The sequence below is a fragment of the Hevea brasiliensis genome, chromosome 5, assembly GCF_030052815.1.
Source record: "Hevea brasiliensis isolate MT/VB/25A 57/8 chromosome 5, ASM3005281v1, whole genome shotgun sequence".
Taxonomy (NCBI): Eukaryota; Viridiplantae; Streptophyta; class Magnoliopsida; order Malpighiales; family Euphorbiaceae; genus Hevea; species Hevea brasiliensis.
The window spans coordinates 3964121-3985751 of record NC_079497.1 but is presented as its reverse complement, the minus strand read 5'-3'; the positions used below and the strand labels follow the sequence as shown (position 1 = coordinate 3985751).

General features: G+C 35.0%; 1 pseudogene; it reads right to left on the bottom strand.

Annotated features, from left to right (window-relative positions):
- Positions 1-555: 555 nt before the first annotated feature.
- LOC110654515 (germin-like protein subfamily 1 member 16) lies at positions 556-20149 on the bottom strand (annotated as a pseudogene).
- Between the last annotated feature and the right edge of the window lie 1482 nt (positions 20150-21631).

Here is a 21631-nt window from a genome sequence, read left to right as displayed (position 1 = left end):
CTTAGTTTTCTTTTGATTAAAAAAATATTTTTTATTAATCCATTTTTTTGAGAAAACACTAGAAAATATAGAAAATATATTTTTCGTGAAACAAACACAACTTAATATATTATAACTATTTCACCAAACAGCAATTATAACGAGAAAAAAAATAACTTTATCTCATTAAAATATATTTCTCTCACACCGTTTGCATCGGTTATAATTTATTATGAGATAAAACTATACTTGATGAAATAATATATTATTTATAAATTTTATTTTTATGAAAACTTGGAGTATTATCAAATTGATCGTTGTAAAAGAAATATGGATATAGAAATTGAAATATTGGCGCATACAAAATGTGCAATGCAGGAAAGGGGTCGGGCTAATTGACAAACTGCGACAACTATATTTCGTATAAATCATATACCGTCTTCAAAAATATATGCATAGAAAAATTAATTAAAAGTATCCCTTTATTTAATTAGTACTTGCTTATGGCAATGCAGAGAATATAAAACACCATTACAATTAAATGGTTTTATGGGTGTTTTATGTATGGCTCTCTGATTAATTGCTTTCCCAGAATAACTTCTGAAGATAGTTGACAACATTCTTGTCTAATTGGAAAGCCTTAACTAGAACATCAGGATTAATGGGTGGATTTGACGCAAACGATGCATTTGCAACAGTGATAACACCAGGGTTTTGGCTGCTTAGACCAGCAAAGGCACATGCATTTGTCTTTCCAACATTGAACTGGAAGTGAATGAGACCAATTGGAAACACAAATACATCTCCTGGATACAACACTTTAGTGATAAGGCGATTAGGGTTGGATGTCACAAAGCCAACATAAAGGGTTCCTTCAACGATTACTAAGATCTCTGTGGCACGAGGGTGAGTGTGAGGAGGATTTAAGCCACCATTTGGTGCAAAGTCTAACCGAGCCAGAGAAATACCAAGAGTATTAAGTCCTGGTATTTTATCAACGTTCACGAGAGTGACATTTGATCCAACTCGATTTCTTGTATTTGCAGGAATGTTGAGTCCCGAAAATGAGAAATCATTAGCTATAGTGAGGTTCGGGTTCTTGCAGAACTTCCCGTTGACAAACACTGCATCAAAGAAATGTTATGCATATATCAAAATAGGAAATTAAGGATTTCAAAATAATGGCCTTTATATATAGGAAATACTAAAGCAGAAATTAGAACTAAAAACAAGGTTATATGTAAGCATTCTTGGGATCATCCATTGCCACACAGAATGTAATGCCCTCGCCGTAGGTAGTCCGTACATTTTACTGTTCTGACGACTAATGTCTGTTCGGACAGTCAAAATGTCTGGAACTACACCTAAACTATAATGAGGAGGCATAAATTGAAGAAATAAATGTTAAGAAAATATAGAAAAAATTTAGAAAAAGATAAATTAAAGTTTAGAGAATTTATACATTGATAAAAAATAATAAAAATAACCCAATATGCACTACTAAGGGCATTTTGGTCATTTCACCCCCAAAGGTGAATTTTGACCTAAATGTCAAAATAAAAAAAATTAAAGGATAAAATAATTAACATTAATTAAAATTTACGAAATAGATTAGGAAAATGAGAAGAGAAAAGAAAAGAAAAGAAAAGAAAAGAAAAGAAAAATAAGCTTATGAAAATTTAAAACAAAATTAAGTATAATAAAAATATAAATATATAAGCCACATAAGACAAACCCCAACCACTTTCATCTTCTTCCTCCACTTCTCTCTCTCCTTCTCCCTTGTGCCTCCCACCTTGGCCCCTCAAGTCCTCCATTGATATTCAAGCTCCAAGCTTGATTTCCCAAGCTTTCACTCACCAAAACCCATAACACTCTTGATTAAAAATACTCCCCACACCCTAAGGAAGCTATAGATACCAAAAAGAAGCAAGGAAAGTGAAGTTTAACAAGTTACAAAAAAAGGTTAGTGCTCAAAACTCTTAATCTCCTCTTTAAGCATGAAAATCATGCTAAACCAAGTGAAGATTTACATGAAATTAAAAAGAAAAATTTGGGAAAGAAACTCTTGAATTTGGTAGCCCTAAAGGAACCATGAAAATGATGGATTTTGTTGGTTTTAGTTTAGTTAGGGAAGTTAATTAACAAGGTATTATATGTGGGAATTGATTTCATGGTTATATATGTGAATTTGATGTTTGAAATTAGGGTTGTACACTTGAAAGTGGGGATTTTGTGACATTTTTGAATTTGACCTAATTGTGTTGAGATTGATGATAATAGAAGTGACATGTATGCTTATTTGGAGTTCGGAGAAGGAGGAAATTGAATTTTGGGAGTGTCAAATTTTCTATAGGTTGGGACTCAATGAGTTCAGTGTGTTTGTTGAACCCTAACTGACAATGTGTGACTCCAATTAGAGGTGTTTTGGGACATCCAAACCTTCATTTTTCAAGAAGAAACCCTTCCCAAATTCTATCAAAATCATGACCAATTCTCTGCCCAAACCCGGATGACCAAACACTACCAACCCAGAAAATGACCAAATGAACAGTACGTGTTTATTTGGTCATAACTCTCTCTATACTGGTCCAAATGACCTAAAATTTCATCAATGGAAAGCTTAGACATAGGGCTACACTTTTCATGAGGACCACTTGACCCAGTTTTGCCTTTAACCAATTCAAATTATTAGCACAAGTTGGGTCACTAAAACTGCCAACCCAGAAAATGACCAAATGAATAGTACATGTTCATTTGGTCATAACTCTCTCTATACTTGTCCAAATGACCTAAAATTTCATCAATGGAAAGCTTAGACATAGGGCTACACTTTTCATGAAGACCACTTGACCCAGTTCTGCCTTTAACCAATTCAAATTGTTAGAATAATTTGGGTCACTAAAACTGCCAACCTAGAAAATGACCAAAAGAACAGTACGTGTTCATTTGGTCATAACTCTCTCTATACTGGTCCAAATGACCTAAAATTTCATCCATGGAAAGCTTAGACATAGGGCTATACTTTTCATGAAGACCACTTGACCCAGTTTTGCCTTTAACCAAATCAAATTGTTAGCAGAAATTTAGTCACTAAAACTGCCAAACCAGAAATTGTCCCAAAATACTATTCCTTTGGTATTTTGACCATAACTTGAGTTCTATAACCCCAAATTCATTGATTCAAAAACTGAAATTCAAGTTTAAACATAGAGGAGCAATTGTTATGAAGGAAGTGTGACTAAATAGACATCCTAACCTAATCAAATTCCTAGATAAAGATAACACATCAACATGAACCTAAAGAAAGGTTCATGGGAAAAATGCTATATAAGATAATTAAAATACTCATAAGGAAAATTAAATATTAAAAATGATATGAATATATAAATTAAGACTAATGTCCTATTAATATGAAATTAATGGTACCAATGAACAGTACTAGAAAATAGTAATAGTGAATAGTACTAAATTAATTAAAAATGTTTAATTGTCCATAGTATACCTAGACTTATTTATTTAGTTTGGATAAATTGGTATACCAATTAGGGACTACAGATAGTAATATTGCCTACCAAGAAAATCATAAACTGATAATATATGTCTACTATGATTGTTCTACAGGCTATATGCCTACTTACTGGCCATTGTGCCTACTTTATTTCTGGCTTTACAAGCCTGACAGTGGGTCTCGTGCCCGACAGTTGGCCTCATGCCTGACAGACGTATACTGGATAGACATATGGCTGTCTAACCAGTATACATCCATGCATCCGACTTTTATAATTTGTTATAGGTTTCTTGGGCACTGATAAAAAAAAATTAATTAAGATTTAAAATACAATAAGTAATCATAAAAGATCCCAATAATGTTAATTGTTTCCAAAAAGCAATAAAAATATAAAAGACCCAGAAATTATGAGTTGCAGATATTATTTCATATGTTAAATTATTTTTATTATAAATTATGCACCACTAAGCGTTATGCTTAGCACGTTGGTTTTCCATCGCGTAGGTACTGAAGATCAGTCCCAGCAGCCGCAACAACAGCACAAGTAGTGCACTAACAGAGCTCTAATCAAATCTGTCATTGTCCAGAGTCACCTCACCGGTCTTTTGCATTTTAGTAGGGCCCATGTATAGACTAGTATTTTGGTTCATTATGTTTAGTCATGATGTAATTACTAGTTTATGATGTATTTCATTTTGGACTTGAAATGAAAACTAATAATTTATTATCTATGAATTTCTATATGAATGCAATAGATGACACTTCATTTTGAGATCTCATAATAGTTGTGAATGATATGATAAAAGAGAATACGATATGGAACTATGTGAGATGACTATGAATATGTTAACTGGTGATAGTGGAACCCGCCAGATGCTAATAAAACAGAGGAGGATCTGTCCGGGTCTCCACAGAAATAAGATATAAAAAAAAAAAAAATTCTACCCATAAATTACCTGACTTAAATGACATTAAAATTTACAATAGACATGACAAGACAAGATAGGGTGCTCCGGCACCGAATGTGGCACTTCTTGCTCGGCTATACAATAGACGGGTAAGAGGCATCACATTTAGTGGTATCAGAGCAGAGGTTTAGGCGGTCCTAGACCTAAATAGTTAGAAATAGATAGAGTGCATCACATGCATGGGCCTTTAAATAGAGTCAAGGTGACACTAATGCAGATCTGTTTCTTTGTCTATTTTATAGGATCGATGGCATCTGATCCTTCAGAGCACGGACCTCCAGGACCGATAGAGGAGGAAGTAGAGAGTCATGCACCTACTCCTAGTCAGGGGAGAAGTGGTAGTAGAGCAGAGTCATCTTGAGGTACTATGAGTAGGGTAGCAGGCCTTTTATGAATAGATGACACAGTTGTTCCGTCAGATCACCGGAGCCATTCCCCTCCACCTCCACAGCCACAACCACAGCCACCACCACCACCACCTGTACAGCCACCTCCACTCCCACAGCTGCAACCTGTACACAGATCTCCACTAGAGAGACTACAAAAGTATGGTGCAGTTGACTTCAGAGGTAAGAGGGATGATGATCCAGCCGTAGCAGAGTATTGGCTAGAGAGGACAGAGAGGGTATTGTAGCAATTGCACTGCACCCCAGAGCAGCAGTTGGAGTGTGCTCTATCACTGCTATAGGAGGATGCATATAGATGGTGGGTGAGAGTATCTAGAGTGGTACAGGCTGCACAGATCACCTGGGATTTCTTTCTGGCTAAATTCAGAAAGAAATACATCAGTCATGTGTACTTGGAGGCCAGAAGTAGAGAATTCCTAGCACTGAGACAGAGGTAGCTAACAGTCTCCGAATATGAGCGGGAATTCATGAGACTTAGTGGATATACGTTGGAGTTGATACCGATAGAGGTTGATAAATACAGAAGATTTGAGGACAGACTGAATGACAACATCAGGTTGATAGTGACATCTCACCACTTCACAGATTTCTCTATGTTGATAGCATCAGCCCTTGATATGGAGAGAGTCAGAAATGAAGAGCAGTCCAGAAAGGATAGGCAACACAAGAGGGGTTCTGGGTTTGGTCAGTCTGGTTCAGCAGACACGGGTAGTAAGAGGCCCAAGGAGACTCAGGGTTGGGGCAAGAAACAGAAGTCTCGGTTTGCTCCAAGGAGAGGAGGAGGACAATCTGGTGCATCAGTGGGTAGTTCACCTGGTGCAGCTACACGGGGATCAGCCTCGCCACCTACTTGTGTACATTGTGGTAGACCCCACAGAGGAGAGTGTAGATTGTTGACAGGTGGATGTTTTAGATGTGGGTCTATGGATCACTTCCTGAAGGATTGTCCACAGAGGAACACTAGTGCTCCCATTGATCCACCTCAGATGGAGAGGTTTGCCCTAGCAGCACATAGGGGTAGAAGACCTGCGAGGCCTGATACAACTGGCACATCACAGAGGTCTACTGCAGAGATAGTGCAGAGGCAGGAGACTAGGGTAGCACCATGTGCTTATGCTATGAGAGCTCGAGATGAGCCAGAACTAGCTGATGTCATTAAAGGTACATTTTCTTTTTATGACCTGCTAGTATGTGCATTGATTGATCCGGGTTCCACACATTCATATGTGTGTATCACACCACCAGTTGATAGAGGGGTACAAGTAGAGGAGCTAGAGGAGGACATACAAGTCACAAACCCTTTAGGCCATACTGTCATAGTGGAAAAGATCTACAAGGGTTGTCCTCTGAAGATACAAGGGTATGAGTTTTTAGCTGACTTGATTGAGCTACCATTTCATGAGTTCGATGTGATATTAGGTATGGACTGGTTATCACGTCATCAGGCGATAGTAGATTGTCGGCTAAAGAGGATGTCACTACAGACAGTAGATGGGGATGAGGTTACAATTGTGGGTGAAGGAACGGGTTGTCTTTCCACCATCATATCAGCCACAACAGCCAGGAGATTGATAAGAAAGGGCTATGAGGCTTTCTTAGCACATGTGGTTGATACCAGGAAGACTAGCCCAAGCATGCAGGAGATCCCCACTATATGTGGTTTTCCGGATGTGTTTCCAAAAGAGTTGTTGGGTTTGCCACCCGATAGAGAAGTGGAGTTTGCTATAGAGGTTATGCCGGGTATTGCACCAATGTCCATTGCTCCATATAGGATGGCACCTACTGAACTGAGAGAGTTGAAAGTTCAGTTACAGGAGTTACTAGACAAGGGCTTCATATGCCCTAGTGTGTCACCCTGGGGAGCACCAGTGCTATTTTTGAAGAAGAAGGACGGTACCCTTCGGTTATGTATAGACTACTGGCAGCTGAATAAGGTGACTGTGAAAAATAAATACCCTTTACCTAGGGTAGATGACCTGTTTGATCAGTTGAGGGGAGCTGGAGTATTCTCTAAGATAGATCTCAGATCAGGCTATCACCAGTTGAGAGTGAAGGAGACAGATGTTCCTAAAACTGCTTTTAGGACCCGGTATGGACACTATGAGTTCCTAGTGATGCTATTTGGGCTAACAAATGCACCAGCAGCTTTCATGGATCTAATGAACCGCATCTTTCATCCCTACTTGGATCAGTTTGTTGTGGTCTTTATAAATGATATATTGGTGTATTCTAGGAACCGGGAGGAGCATGATGAACACTTGAGAGTAGTACTACAGACACTGCGAGAAAAACAGTTGTATGCCAAGTTATCCAAGTGTGACTTCTGGTTGGATGAGATATCCTTTCTTGGACATATTGTGTCAGCAGATGGAATCAGGGTAGATCCAAGGAAGATTGAAGCAATAGTTGAATGGAAGCCTCCCAGAAATGTAACAAAAGTCAGAAGCTTTTTTGGGTTAGCTGGATACTACAGGAGATTTGTGAAGGGATTTTCCCTTATAGCAGCCCCACTGACTAACTTACTGCATAAGAATGTAAAGTTTGACTGGAATGAAAAATGTCAAACTAGCTTTGAGAAGCTGAAGGCTATGCTTACAGAAGCTCTAGTGTTGACACAGCCAGAGTCAAAGAAAGACTATGTGATCTACAGTGATGCCTCTCACAATGGGCTTGGGTGTGTTCTGATGTAGGAAGGGAAAGTAGTTGCCTATGCTTCTAGACAGCTAAGGCCACATGAAAAGAACTACCCAACTTATGATCTAGAATTGGAGGCAATAATATTTGCATTGAAGATATAGAGGCATTACCTATATGGTGAGAAGTGTTACATCTACACTGATCACAAGAGTCTAAAGTACTTGCCAACTCAGAAGGAACTCAATATGAGACAAAGGAGATGGATTGAATTCCTTAAAGACTATGACTGTGTGATCGACTACCATCCTGGGAAAGCAAACATAGTGGCTGACGCCCTAAGCAGGAAGTCCATGATGACTTTGAGAGCATTGAATGCTCGGTTGTCTTTAGCACAGTATGGGGTACTTTTGGCTGAGTTGTGTGTAAAGCCAAATTTGTTATAGCAAATACAAGAAGCACAGTTAAGTGATGAAAAGTTGCTAACTGTTATGGGCAGAACTTAAGAGGGAAAGGAGAATGATTATGAGTTGAAAGCAGATGGGTGCCTATACTATAAAGGCAGAATATGTGTACCAAGAGATGAGGAACTGAAGAAGAATATCTTGAAAGAGGCGCACAGTAGCTTCCATGCTATGCACCCAGGAAGTACCAAGATGTACCAAGACCTGAAAACATATTATTGGTGGCCTGGAATGAAGAAAGATATTGGTGATTTTGTGACTAGATGTTTGACATGCCAGCAGGTTAAGGCTAAGCATCAGGTCCCATTAGGGTTGTTGCAATCTATATCCATACCAGAATGGAAATGAGACTGCGTTACCATGGATTTTATGACTGGGCTACCATTGACACAGAGGAAGCATGATACTATATGGGTGATTGTGGATAGATTGACCAAGTCAGCTCATTTCCTATCAGTTAGAACCAACTACTCATTAGAGAGATTAGCAAAAATTTACATAGATGAGATAGTTCGACTACATGGAGTGCCAACATTGATCATATCTGACCGAGATCCGAGATTTATTTCGAGGTTTTGGAAGAGGCTACAGGAGTCTTTAGGCACTCGACTACACTTCAATACGGCTTTTCATCCACAGACGAATGGGCAGTCAAAACGGGTGATTCAGGTAACCCTTAGAACCTAGTAAATTATTATAAATGTTAAAAGACTACTAAAAATGACATGAATCACATAATAGGTATTGGAGGATATGTTGAGAAGCTGCATCATTGATTTTGAAGCAAGTTGGGAGAAGTATCTTCCTTTGGTAGAGTTTACTTACAACAATAGCTACCAAGCCAGTATAAAAATGGCTCCATATGAAGCGTTGTATGGGAGGAGATGTAGAACTCCCTTATGCTGGACAAAAATGGGTGAGGAGAAAGTAGTGGGCCCAGATTTAGTGAGACAGACAGAGGAAAAAGTGAAACTCATCAGAGACAATTTGAAAGTCACCTTGGACAGACAGAAGTCATATGCCGACCTGAGGAGAAAGGATATAGAGTATGAAGTTGGCGATAAGGTGTTTCTTAAGGTATCACCTTGGAAGAAAGTGCTAAGATTTGGTAAGAAGGGTAAGTTGAGCCCTAGATTTATTGGTCCATACGATGTCATTGAGCGTGTGGGTCCAGTAGCCTACAGGCTAGCTTTACCACCTGAGTTGGATAAGATCCACAGTGTATTCCATGTGTCGATGCTCAGGAGATACAGATCAGATCCTTCACATGTCATTTCAGCAGAGGAGATAATTGTGCAACTTGATTTGACATATGAAGAAGAACCCATCAGAATCTTGGACGGGAAGTGAAAGAACTCAGAAACAAGAGAATCCCACTAGTAAAAGTCTTGGGGAGACACCACAACACAAAAGAAGTGACATGGGAGAGCGAGGAGACGATGAGGCAGCAGTTCCCTCAGCTCTTCACATTAGGTAAATTTCAAGGACGAAATTATTATTAGAAGGGAAGAATTGTAACGCCCTCGCTGTAGGTGTCCGTACATTTTACTATTATGATGACTAATGTCTGTTTGGACAGTCAAAATATCTGGAACTACACCTAAACTATAGTGAAGAGGCATAAATTGAAGAAATAAATGTTAAGAAAATATAGGAAAAATTTAGAAAAAGATAAATTAAAGTTTAGAGAATTTATACATTGATACAAAATAATAAAAATAACCCAATATGCACTACTAAGGGTATTTTGGTTATTTCACCCCCAAAGGTGAATTTTGACCTAAATGTCAAAATAAAAAAAAAATTTAGAAGATAAAATAATTAACATTAATTAAAATTTATGAAATAGATTAGGAAAATGAGAAGAGAAAAGAAAAGAAAAGAAAAGAAAAGAAAAATAAGCTTATGAAAATTTAAAACAAAATTAAGTACAATAAAAATATAAATATATAAGCCACATAAGACAAACCCCAACCACCTTCATCTTCTTCCTCCACTTCTTCTCTCTCTCCCTCTCCCTTGTGCAGCCCACCTTGGCCCCTCAAGTCCTCCATTGATATTCAAGCTCCAAGCTTAATTTCCCAAGCTTTCACTCACCAAAACCCAAATACTCCCCACACCCTAAGGAAGCTATAAATACCAAAAAGAAGCAAGGAAGTGAAGTTTAACAAGTTACAAAAAAAGGTTAGTGCTCAAAACTCTTAATCTCTTCTTTAAGCATGAAAATCATGCTAAACTAAGTGAAGATTTACATGAATTTAAAAAGAAAAATTTAAGAAAGAAACCCTTGAATTTGGCAGCCCTAGAGGAACCATGAAAATGATGGATTTTGTTAGTTTTAGTTTAGTTAGAGAAGTTAATTAACAAGGTATTATATGTGAGAATTGATTTCATAGTTATATATGTGAATTTGATGTTTGAAATTAGGGTTGTACACTTAAAAGTGGGGATTTTGTGACATTTTTGAATTTGACCTAATTGTGTTGAGATTGATGATAATAGAAGTGACATGTATGCTTATTTGGAGTTTGGAGAAGTAGGAGATTGAATTTTGGGAGTGTCAAATTTTCTGCAGGTTGGGACTCAATGAGTCTAGTGTGTTTGTTGAACACTAACTGACAATGTGTGACTTCAATTGGTATGAGGCTAATTGGAGGTGTTTTGGGACATCCAAACCTTCATTTTTCAAGAAGAAACCTTGCTCAAATTCTGTCAAAATCATGACTAATTCTCTGCCCAAACCCGGATGACCAAACACTGCCAACCCAGAAAATGACCAAATAAATACATGTTCATTTGGTCATAAATCTCTCTATACTGGTCCAAATGACCTGAAATTTCATCAATGGAAAGCTTAGACATAGGGCTACACTTTTCATGAGGACTACTTGACCCAGTTTTGCCTTTAACCAATTCAAATTATTAGCACAATTTGGGTCACTAAAACTGCCAACCTAGAAAATGACTAAATAGACAGTACGTGTTCATTGGTCATAACTCTCTCTATACTGGTCCAAATGACCTAAAATTTCATCAATGGAAAGCTTAGACATAGGGCTATACTTTTCATGAAGACCACTTGACCCAGTTTTGCCTTTAACCAAATCAAATTGCTAGCACAAATTTAGTCACTAAAACTGCCAACCCAGAAATTGTCCCAAAATACTATTCCTTTGGTATTTTGATCATAACTTGAGTTCTATAACCCCAAATTCAGTAATTCAAAAACTGAAATTCAAGTTTAAACATAGAGGAGCAGTTGTTATGAAGGAAGTATGACTAAATATGTAACACCCCTATTTGTATAGCCTAGTATATTTCACTGTTCCGGTGACCGGAGTCGATCCAGATAATTAAGGAGATTAGAACCATACTTAAGACAACTAGATAACCTATAAATACAAATAATTAGTAATATCCAATTAGTTAAGTATAAACAAGAAAAATAGAACATAAGAAGTTAAACGAGCCGAGAGTCACAGCGATGGGTGACCTTATCGGGAACGACTGCGAAGTCATTTTAAACTCAAATTTCGAACCTTAAAATGTGACGCCGTGGTCCTTAGGACCCTTATAAACACAGTGGACAACAGAAAATCATGAAAAAGAATTGTTAAGCCAGTCAAATAATTAGGTCAGGGAGCCGGAAGAAATATTGAATTATTTGCAAACCGGGATGAACTGGCGAAGGACAATTTGGTCAATTGACCCCGAGAGCTGACTCCTGACCTAACTGTCAAATAAAATCGGAGAAAAGAAAATTTCAGAATTGAGAATTAAATTAAAGAACTAATAGAAAAATAAATAGAAAAAAAAAGAGAATGGAAAAGTGAAAAAGGTGATGACATCATGCATGACCTCATGCATGATGCAATAAATATGTAATTAATAAATTTAATTAAATTGATTTTTGGTCTTCCATAAGATAAAGACATAAAAAAAAAGAAAAAAAAAAAGAAAAGAAAAAAGTTTATTACATCACCCTTATGACATCATCATGATGTCAAAATTCATTTTAAATTTCCTACCTAAATTGACTAAGTCAAAAACATTTTTTTAGGACATAAAATGCATAAAAGGGAGAAGAAAATCAGCTTGCCTTCTTCCTCACCCAAATTTGCCGTCCACTTCTCTCCTCTTTCATCTCTTTCTTGTTTCCTCCATTAAAGCTTAATTTAAAGCTTCACAAACCCTAAAATCCTCCATTAAATCCCTAAAAATTCTTAATAAACCCTACTTTGGCAACTTGAAAAGTAGATTGAAGAAGAAAAGGAAGGAAGAAAAATAGAGATTTGAAGATTGGAAATTCAAGAAAAGGTTAGTAATCTAAACTTGAAATATTTTAGTTAAATGTTTATGTTCTTAGTTCAATTAACCTAGAAATATACTTGAAATGAAAAAAAAAAAAAAAAAAATCTTTGGAGGACCAAAGGAAAATTCGTCCAGCCTATGTAGGGGTGAGAATTGCATGCATTTGATTGAATTAAAAGTAAAAATGAGCTTGAATGAGTTGAAAGATTGTGTTTATATGCTTTGAATTAGTTAATTACAATGAATTAGTGTGGTTAGGGTTTGAAACCTAGGGTTTTGAGGCAAAAATTTGGAGAAATTTGTAAATAGTGTCTTTGACCTAATGTGAAGTGAAAAATGGTCATTTGTGACCAAATGAGGTGTGTTAGAAGTGTTGGAATTAAAAGCCAATTCGGATTGGATAAGGTCATGTGCTGGCAGCATGACCAAAATTTCCTTTGAGGGACCAAAATGAAATTTTACAAGTCCAATGGATATGGGAACAATTGGGGATGAAAATAGGCACTAAATGACACAATTTTCATTTGGGAAGCCTGCCCAAAAAGTGACTAAAACCTAGTGAACAAAGTGGCCGAAGTTGGAAAATCGCAAGCTGCCTCTGCACAAACTGACCAAATGAATAGTGTTTGTTCATTTGGTCATAACTCGAGCTAGGCAGGTCAAAATGACCTGAAATTTTACCAGTGGTTAGATGAGATATAGACCTAAAACTTTCATGAAGAACATAAACCCAAATTATGCCATTAACCCAATCAAATTACTGAACAAAGTTGAACCACTGAATCTATAGAACTGCAGATTTGCCATATGAACAATAAAGTTTCAATGGCTATAACTCTCTCTAGAAAACTCCGATTTAGGTGATTCTTGAACTGATGGAAACCTAAGACATAGTAGAACATTTCATATGAAGAAAATTAGAGCAAATTATGGACTTAACTTGATCAAATTTCTGAACGAAGTTGGAGCAATAAATCTGCAGAACTAAATTCTGCAGCATGAACAGTAACTGTATTTTGGCTATAACTTGAGCTACAAAACTCCAATTGGAGTGATTCAAAAAGGAGAATAAACTTAAGACAATAGGGAACATTTTCTATGAAGAAAGTTTTGCCAAATTCCAACAGTAAAAGGACCGATGAAACAGTGCAACTTAGGACTCCAAAACTGAAAATTGGCAATTTTGCCTTAAAGACCTAAGTTTTGAGAAAATGACCAAAACCAATAAATTTAGTAACCAAAATGTGGTATGTGGGTGAAGTTGGAGTTCCCATACCTATTAAGCCTTAGAAAGTCAATAATTTGACTTGAATAGCGTAGTGAATAGTAACCCGAAACACAAAAATTTCAAGAACATCGAGTTTAGCACGTTAGAGCTAGGTAAAAGTGAAGCTAAATTTATTTTGGGTTTATGTTAAGTTCTAGTACTGAAACATTATAAAATTGTGTGTTTCAGTTGAAAAGAATACAGGGAAAGAACCCGAGAAACCGAGTCGAGGCCAAGAGGCGACTCGCTTGAGGTTTGTGCACAACGTGTAATTTTTGTAAATTATTTGCTTCATATTGTTTTGAATGATTTGAAAAAGTGAATTGAGACATTATTTATAATGCTTTAATCGAAATTGTTGAAAGTTATTGTGTATATTTGAAATGACAATGTTTAGCAAATTATTAAGTTTTGAACCACAGTGTCATGACCATATATTTGAATACCTCACTAGCACGACTAGTGGGGGTAATTAGTTTCGAATTTTGATTCCTTCTCTAGAGAAGTGTTGAGGTGTGCTAGTAGAAGAGGATGTGAATGGATATCCATATATTTGAGCTAGCTAGCCTGGTGATGTAATTTCTCTTTAGCCTCTGGCTATTGAGATTCTATTTATTTCGAATGGCATGAACTAACTGTGAGTTTTATGAAATGTGTTTGATACTTCGAAATGAAATTGTTTGGAATAAAATCTTATAATTCATGTTTTGTGTTTAACTCGCATGCTCAGTTCAATTTTTGAATAAATGTGATTTAAATTCTGCATAAAGATTATTTTAGTATGTTGTGCACCACTGAGTTCTAGTACTCAGCGATAGCTGTTATTGCTGTCGCAGATATAGAAACTAGAGGAGCAGCAGACTGAGCTGTTGAGGGTTGAGGATCTATCAGCTTGAAGTTATCGGGTATAGTTTATACCCTGGCTGTAAATATTTATTTTGATGTATGTATTGCACATAAATGTATGGACATGTAAAAATGATTCTTGAGCAGCTTGTACAAAGTTTGTATAAAATTTGTAATAAATTTTAGTTTGGATTTTCTGAATGTAAATTGTAGTATGATGTATATACAAATTGTTTATCTTTAAGGAAATATGAATGAATGATATTGATTGACAATATTTTGAGAATTGTTGAATTTTGAAATTGAGAAAATGGTTGAGATTGATTGTGAATTTGAAGAAGTAGTTGAAAAATTATTGAAAGTGTTTTTTTTCAGGTATTTGAAGAACTGTTTTCTCAAAATACAAATCAAACAAAATTTTTATAAAATTTGCGGAAAAATAAAATGGACCAAAAATATTAACTAGTTTTAATTTTAATTAAATGTTTTAAATACCTATTAGAAAATGCTCACCACTAAACAAAAGTAAGAAAATTGTTTTAAAATCCCTTGTAGGGTACTTAATGAGTTATCAGTAGGTGAAGTTCGGTAGTTCATTAGGTATTCTACGGGATCATGTTATGCCTTACAGAGGAGTAAGGTGTGATAAAATAGACGTCCTAACCTAGTCAAATTCTTAGATAAAGATAACACATCAACATGAACCTAAAGAAAGGTTCATGGGAAAAATGCTATATAGGATAATTAAAATACTCATAAGGAAAATTAAATATTAAAAATGATATGAATATGTAAATTAGGACTAATGTCCTATTAATATGAAATTAATGGTACCAATAGACAGTACTAGAAAATAGTAATAGTGAATAGTGCTAAATTAATTAAAAATATTTAATTGCCCATAGTATACCTAGACTTATTTATTTAGTTTGGATAAATTGGTATATCAATTAGGGACTACAGATAGCAGTACTGCTTACCGAGAAATTCATGAGCTGACAATATATGTCTGGTATAATTGTTCTACAGGCTATATGCCTACTTACTGGCCATTGTGCTTACTTTATTTCTGGCTTTACAAGTGTAACACCCCTATGTTTGGTAGTGCATTCTATTGTTTCAGTGACCAGTGTTGTCCGGACAGTTAGGATGCCTAGAACTACACTTAGATATGGATGAGGAGACATAAAATAATGAAATAAAAGAAAAGAAAATACAAGAAAAACAAAGGAAAAACAATAACAATGAAATGTAACCAAGTTAAATGAGCCGAGAACCCTAGCGATGGGTGACCGCACCGGGAAGTTGCGGTGTGAACCGTTAACTAGCCCTGGACTGCGGGGAACGTTGGAAAATATTTTTAGGACTTAAATAAATGTCTATTGAAGTATAAATATCATTAGAAACATCAAATAAAAATTAATTAATTAGTACAAAGAAAAGTGAGAAATCGAGAAAACGACAAAAATCGGTGTTACCGAAAAATTGGGAATGCAACCTGAACAGGGGCATTGTGGCCAATTGACACCCCAAGTTATCTTTTGACCTAAATGTCCATTAAAAATACATGATATTACACTTGGAAAATGTCATAAAAAATTAAATTGGTGGTACCTAATTCAATTAGCAAAAGATAGGAGCTTAATATGAGAATTTGGAAATTTAAGAATAAACAAACATTAAATCTCCACTTAGTGGTCCACTAACACCTAAAGTGGACTATTAACCTTCATTTTGGACAGCAGAAACTCGCCTTCTTCAACCTCTCAAAATCCAGCCGAAAATGGAAGAAAGAAATTCCTCCATGGCCGAATTTGAAGAACCTTCATGCAAGCATGATCCAAGCCATTTTTCCACTTGATTTCTTCACTAAAGTTGTTCTACACAACTTGGGCAGTAGATAGGCGGCAAGAAAATCAAGTTTAGTCAAGGTTTTGAAGCGTTTCAAAAGTGGTCAATATGTATTTTTTATTATTGTTTCATTAAACCTTGAATAGATGTTATGGGTAGTTGAATTGTGGAAGGATTTTTGAAGTTTGATGAGTTAAGGGAGAGGTACATTTTTGGCAGCCATGAAACTTCAATAAGGGCAGTTTATCCTTGCATGTAAATGGTAGATTAAAGTGTTGATGAAGTGTTTATGTGTGTAGGAATAAATTAGATAATGCATACTAAATGTATGTGTGAAAGTACACTTGATTTTGGAAGTTTGGAAAGCTAATTAAAGAAGATTACAATTGGCAACTTGAAGTGTAAATCAAAATATGTTGTTTCATGGGTTGGTTTATGGAATTATATTGTTGAATTATGGTGCTTGTTATGGCAGCATGTATATGTGTATCAAGGTTTGAGTTTGGACATGTAAATGAGCTTGTCATGTGGTTAAATTGTTTGTAATTTGGACTTGGAAAATTATGTACTATAATGTGCATATTGAGTGTGGTTACAAGCTGCCAAAATGACCAAAAATGAGTTGCTAAATGTGTTTATGTTATGGTACAAACCAGAATTGGCATGGATGTATAACTTGGTAAATGTTAAATGTATAATTGATGAGTGATGAATAATGTGCAATAAGGCAGTGTGTGTTTTGGCTTAGAACCTTAAGTGTGTGGCTCCAATTGGTATGAGACCAATTGGAGGTGAAACTAGGCGCAAAATGTGCCAACTTTCATGAAGGAAGCTTACCAAAATTTTGCTTGGAAGGTGACTTGAAAAATGACCAAATCTGAATTAGTGCATTGAAAGCCTGAAAATTGACCATTTGGGAAGCAGTTAGTGTTTTGACCATAACTCACTCAAAACAGGTCCAATTGATCTGAAATTTTTACCATGAATAGTTGAGACATATATCTACAACTCTTATGAAGACACCAACACCTAGAAATGATCATAAGCAAGTCAAATAGCTTGCACAAGTTTAGGTCCAAAAACTGGCCGAACCAAAAGTGACCTAAAAATGACCTAAAGTGACCATTTTGATGCGTTTTGACTAGCATTGGTAGATTGACCATAACTTGGTCTACACAACTCAGAATGACCTGAAATTTTTCCCCGCGTGCAATAAGACATAGACTTACAAGTTTGTAGTTTTGACCGAAACCCGAAAACCAAGGGAACTAAGTCATCCGGCTAGGTCAAATTAATATACCGGAATCCGTTAAATTGCAATAAAACGCAATATACATGGAAATGAATTTGGTAACATGTACCAATACTAAAAGGCTATAAATGTGACATATTGGTAACATTAAAACCTAATTCACCTAGAATGCATCGAAGGTCGACATCTTAGGTTGACTAAGGAAAAAATAGAATTCAATAAGTTAATTATTGAACCTTATTGTTAGAGACAGTTTAAATGAGTACTGAAACACTTCAAATTGTGTGTTTCAGTTAGCAGAGACTCAGGGAAAGGGAAGGAAACACTGAGTCATAGCCAAGAGACAGTTATCAGAGGTTTGTGCACAACAGTTATTTCTTTTGAATTTTTCAATTGAAATAAATTATGACTATTTATATATTATTGTTTTAAATTGTGAAAATTTATTTGAATGACATTTGATGGATACTTATTGATTGAAAAGCATTATAAATGGTTTGAAACCACAGCTATCATGTATATTGATTGAATTCCTCGCTAGCTTATCTAGTGGGACGAATTGAATTCCCTCTCTGGCTGAAGTGTTGAGGTGTGTGCCTGTTGAGGACGAATAGAATGAGTACTCATATTTTTGCTAGCTAGCTATGTTATTCCTCATTAGCCATTGGCTTTTGGGACGAATTGAATTCCTCACTAGCCATCGGCTTTTGGGATGAATTGAACTTTGGAGCATGATTAAGCTGTGTGTGTGATTTATTGATATTCATTGTGATATTGTAAAATGGAGTTTAAATTCTTATTGACATTCACTGTCTTTTGAATTTAACTATGTTTTGATTTATTGAGATTTATTGTGAAATTGTGAAATGGAGTTTAAATTCTTTATGACATTCATTGTCTTTGAATTTAACTATGGTTTTAAGTATCCACTATTTATATGACTTATGATTTGTGATTTAAAGTTGTATTTGGTTAATGTTGTGCACCACTGAGACATTGTCTCAGCGATAGCTTTTCATTGCTATCGCAGGTAGATAGACTGACACGGCAGCAGACTAGGCTGCTAGTGCTTCATTGAGAGATCATTGGGTATATTGAGTATACCATATTTTGCATTTTGTATTGTAATGTATGTTCACTGTATGTATATAGTGTTCTTGGTTTTGAGCAGTTGAAAATTAAAATTGTACATTGAAGTTGTAAAATAAATTATAAATTATTTTGGTTTGTAAATATTGTGATTATTTCTTTTATCTCAGCCTTTGAAAATACTGAAAATTTATTGTGGATTTCAATTGAGAATCATATTGTGTTGATTAAATGTTGGAGTTTGAGATTGAGAAATATATTTGAAGTGCTTTTTATAGGTTTTTGAAGAACTGTTTTATTCAAAATACAGATGGCACTCCGCCAAAATTTTTATAGAAATTACTAATAATTCAAATGTGTTAGCTGTTTCACTTCAGTTTAAAAAAAATTTTAACAACTGTAAATAGTGCTCACCACTGTAAAAAGAAGTAAGAAAAGTTTTAAAATCCCTTGTAGTGTATTTAATGGGTTATCAGTAGACGAAGTTGGTAATTCATTAGGTATACTACAGGATCATGTTATGACTTACAGAGGGGTAGGGTGTGACAACAAGCCTGACAGCGGGTCTCGTGCCCGACAGCTGGCCTCGTGCCTGACAGACGTATACTGGATAGACATATGGCTGTCTAACCAGTATACACCCGTGCATCCAGCTTTTATAGTTTGTTATAGGTTTCTTGGGCACTGATAAAAAAAAATTAATTAAGATTTAAAATACAATAAGTAATGATAAAAGATCCCGATAATGTTAATTGTTTCCAAAGAGCAATAAAAATATAAAAGACCCAGAAATTATGAGTTGCAGATATTATTTCATATGTTAAATTATTGTTATTATAAATTATGCACCACTAAGCGTTATGCTTAGCGCGTTGGTTTTTCATCGCGTAGATACTGGAGATCAATCCCAACAGCCACAACAGCCGCAGTAGCAGCACCAGTAGTGCACTGACAGAGTTCTGATCAGATCTGCCATTGTCCAGAGTCACCTCACCGGTCTTTTATATTTTGGTAGGGCCTATGTATAGACTACTATTTTGGTTCATTATGTTTAGTCATGATGTAATTACTAGTTTATGATGTATTTCATTTTGGACTTGAAATGAAAACTTATAATTTATTATCTATGAATTTCCATATGAATGCAATAGATGACACTTCATTTTGAGATCTCATAAATAGTTGTGAATGATATGATAAAAGAGAATATGATATGGAAATATGTGAGATAACTATGAATATGTTAACAGGTGATAGTGAAACCCGCTAGATGCTAATAAAACAGAGGAGGATCTGTCTGGGTCTCCACAGAAATAAGATATAAAAAAAAAAAAATTTCTACCCATAAATTACCTGACTTAAATGACATTAAAATTTACAATAGACATGACAAGACAAGATAGGGTGCTCAGGCATTGAATGTGGCACTTCTTGCTCGGCTATATAATAGACAGGTAAGGAGCGTCACACAGAAGTCCTGGAGAGGGCTAGGATCGTCGGCAGAGGCCAATGAGAAAGCCAAAGCCAAGACTAGTACTGCAAAAGCTGCAAGGGATTGACTGCCTTCCATTTTTTGTGTGCGAAGACTGTCTTTAGCTTATTTCTTATGAGTGCAATGTGCGAGAAGCCTTGCAGGTGTTGATGACTCTTTGTAAGTGAAAGTCTCTGAATTATTCAGTGTTATACATTACACACAATAAGCTGATGAAGTGGTCTTTAATGGTTTCTTGTGTGTGTGTGTATATATATATATATATTTAATTCCAACAAAGAATCATTCTCGTAGAAATATTATCTATATATGGAAGTAACATTTGATTTTCTTTCTCAAAGCTTATATTACATCGCTACATTTTCCGGATGGAAATGGTTGTTTCTCTTGATCCTTGAATTAATTTTCAAAATCTTGGACTGGTTCAACACTAGGCCACAATTAATTTAAAAACTTTTGAATTAAGATAGATAACTTTTCTTTATTTAAGAGAGGCGCAAAGTAACAATTAGTGGGCTAAAGTGAAATAATTCTCTTTTTTTTTTTTCAATAAATATATAGACTTAAACTTAAAACTTCATACTCTTTATCTAAGAAGATAAATTAGGCTCCTTCTAATTCGCAATTAAGATAGATATATACTTTAACACAGTAAATGAAACTTTTAGAAGAACTTAATTTTTTTTTTTTCAATTTAAATATTTGCGAAATTACTATATAAACTTTGGGTTGAAGAGCAATATTGATTAATATGAACTCTAAATCACTTTTATACTGATTTACTGCAATATTTCTTTTTTTTTTTTTAATTTATTAAATGAATTTTATATCTATGAATCGTTCAAATATCAGTTTACTAATTTACTATTGTAACCAATACCTCAGATACTAAAGTAAATTATAATAATCAACGGACAAGTCTTCTAGATCATGATGAGAACTTAAGCTGAAGATTAACCCAAATTTTTGCAAGAATTTAATTCAGTTGGTTTATAGAATTCAATTCTTTTTAATTTAAAAAATTTTTTATTTTAAAAAAATAAAATTTATAAATAATTATGTGAGAATTTTTAAAATGTTTTTTTTTTTACAAATGATTTATTCTAAATGAACCCTAATTGATGGAAATTATTGCAAGTAATGTCTATCATAGGACGCAGTATATTATGTGATAGAGATAAACATGCTCAAACAGCCCAAGATAGGCATTCATTGCTTAATTAAAGTTTAATTCCTCTTCTTAGTTAATTGAGTTGATCATCCGTGTGTGCATTTATTTTATTTATTGAAAAGAAATTTAAATTGATCATATCAGCTAAGGCATTAAAAAAGAGTTAAAATGATATTCAGTGAAGTAGTATAATATAATTTTTAAATATTGATGCAGAATTTGTTTAAAATAAAATTAAATATTAAAAGGAAAAATTATATAATTACTCCAATTAATTTGAAATTAAAATTTAGTTGTTATTATGTTGTTATATTGTGTAATAAATTTCTGGCAGTCAGATTAATTTTCCATAAAGGCTACTCGGTTCTGATTTCTATGCGGTATTATGC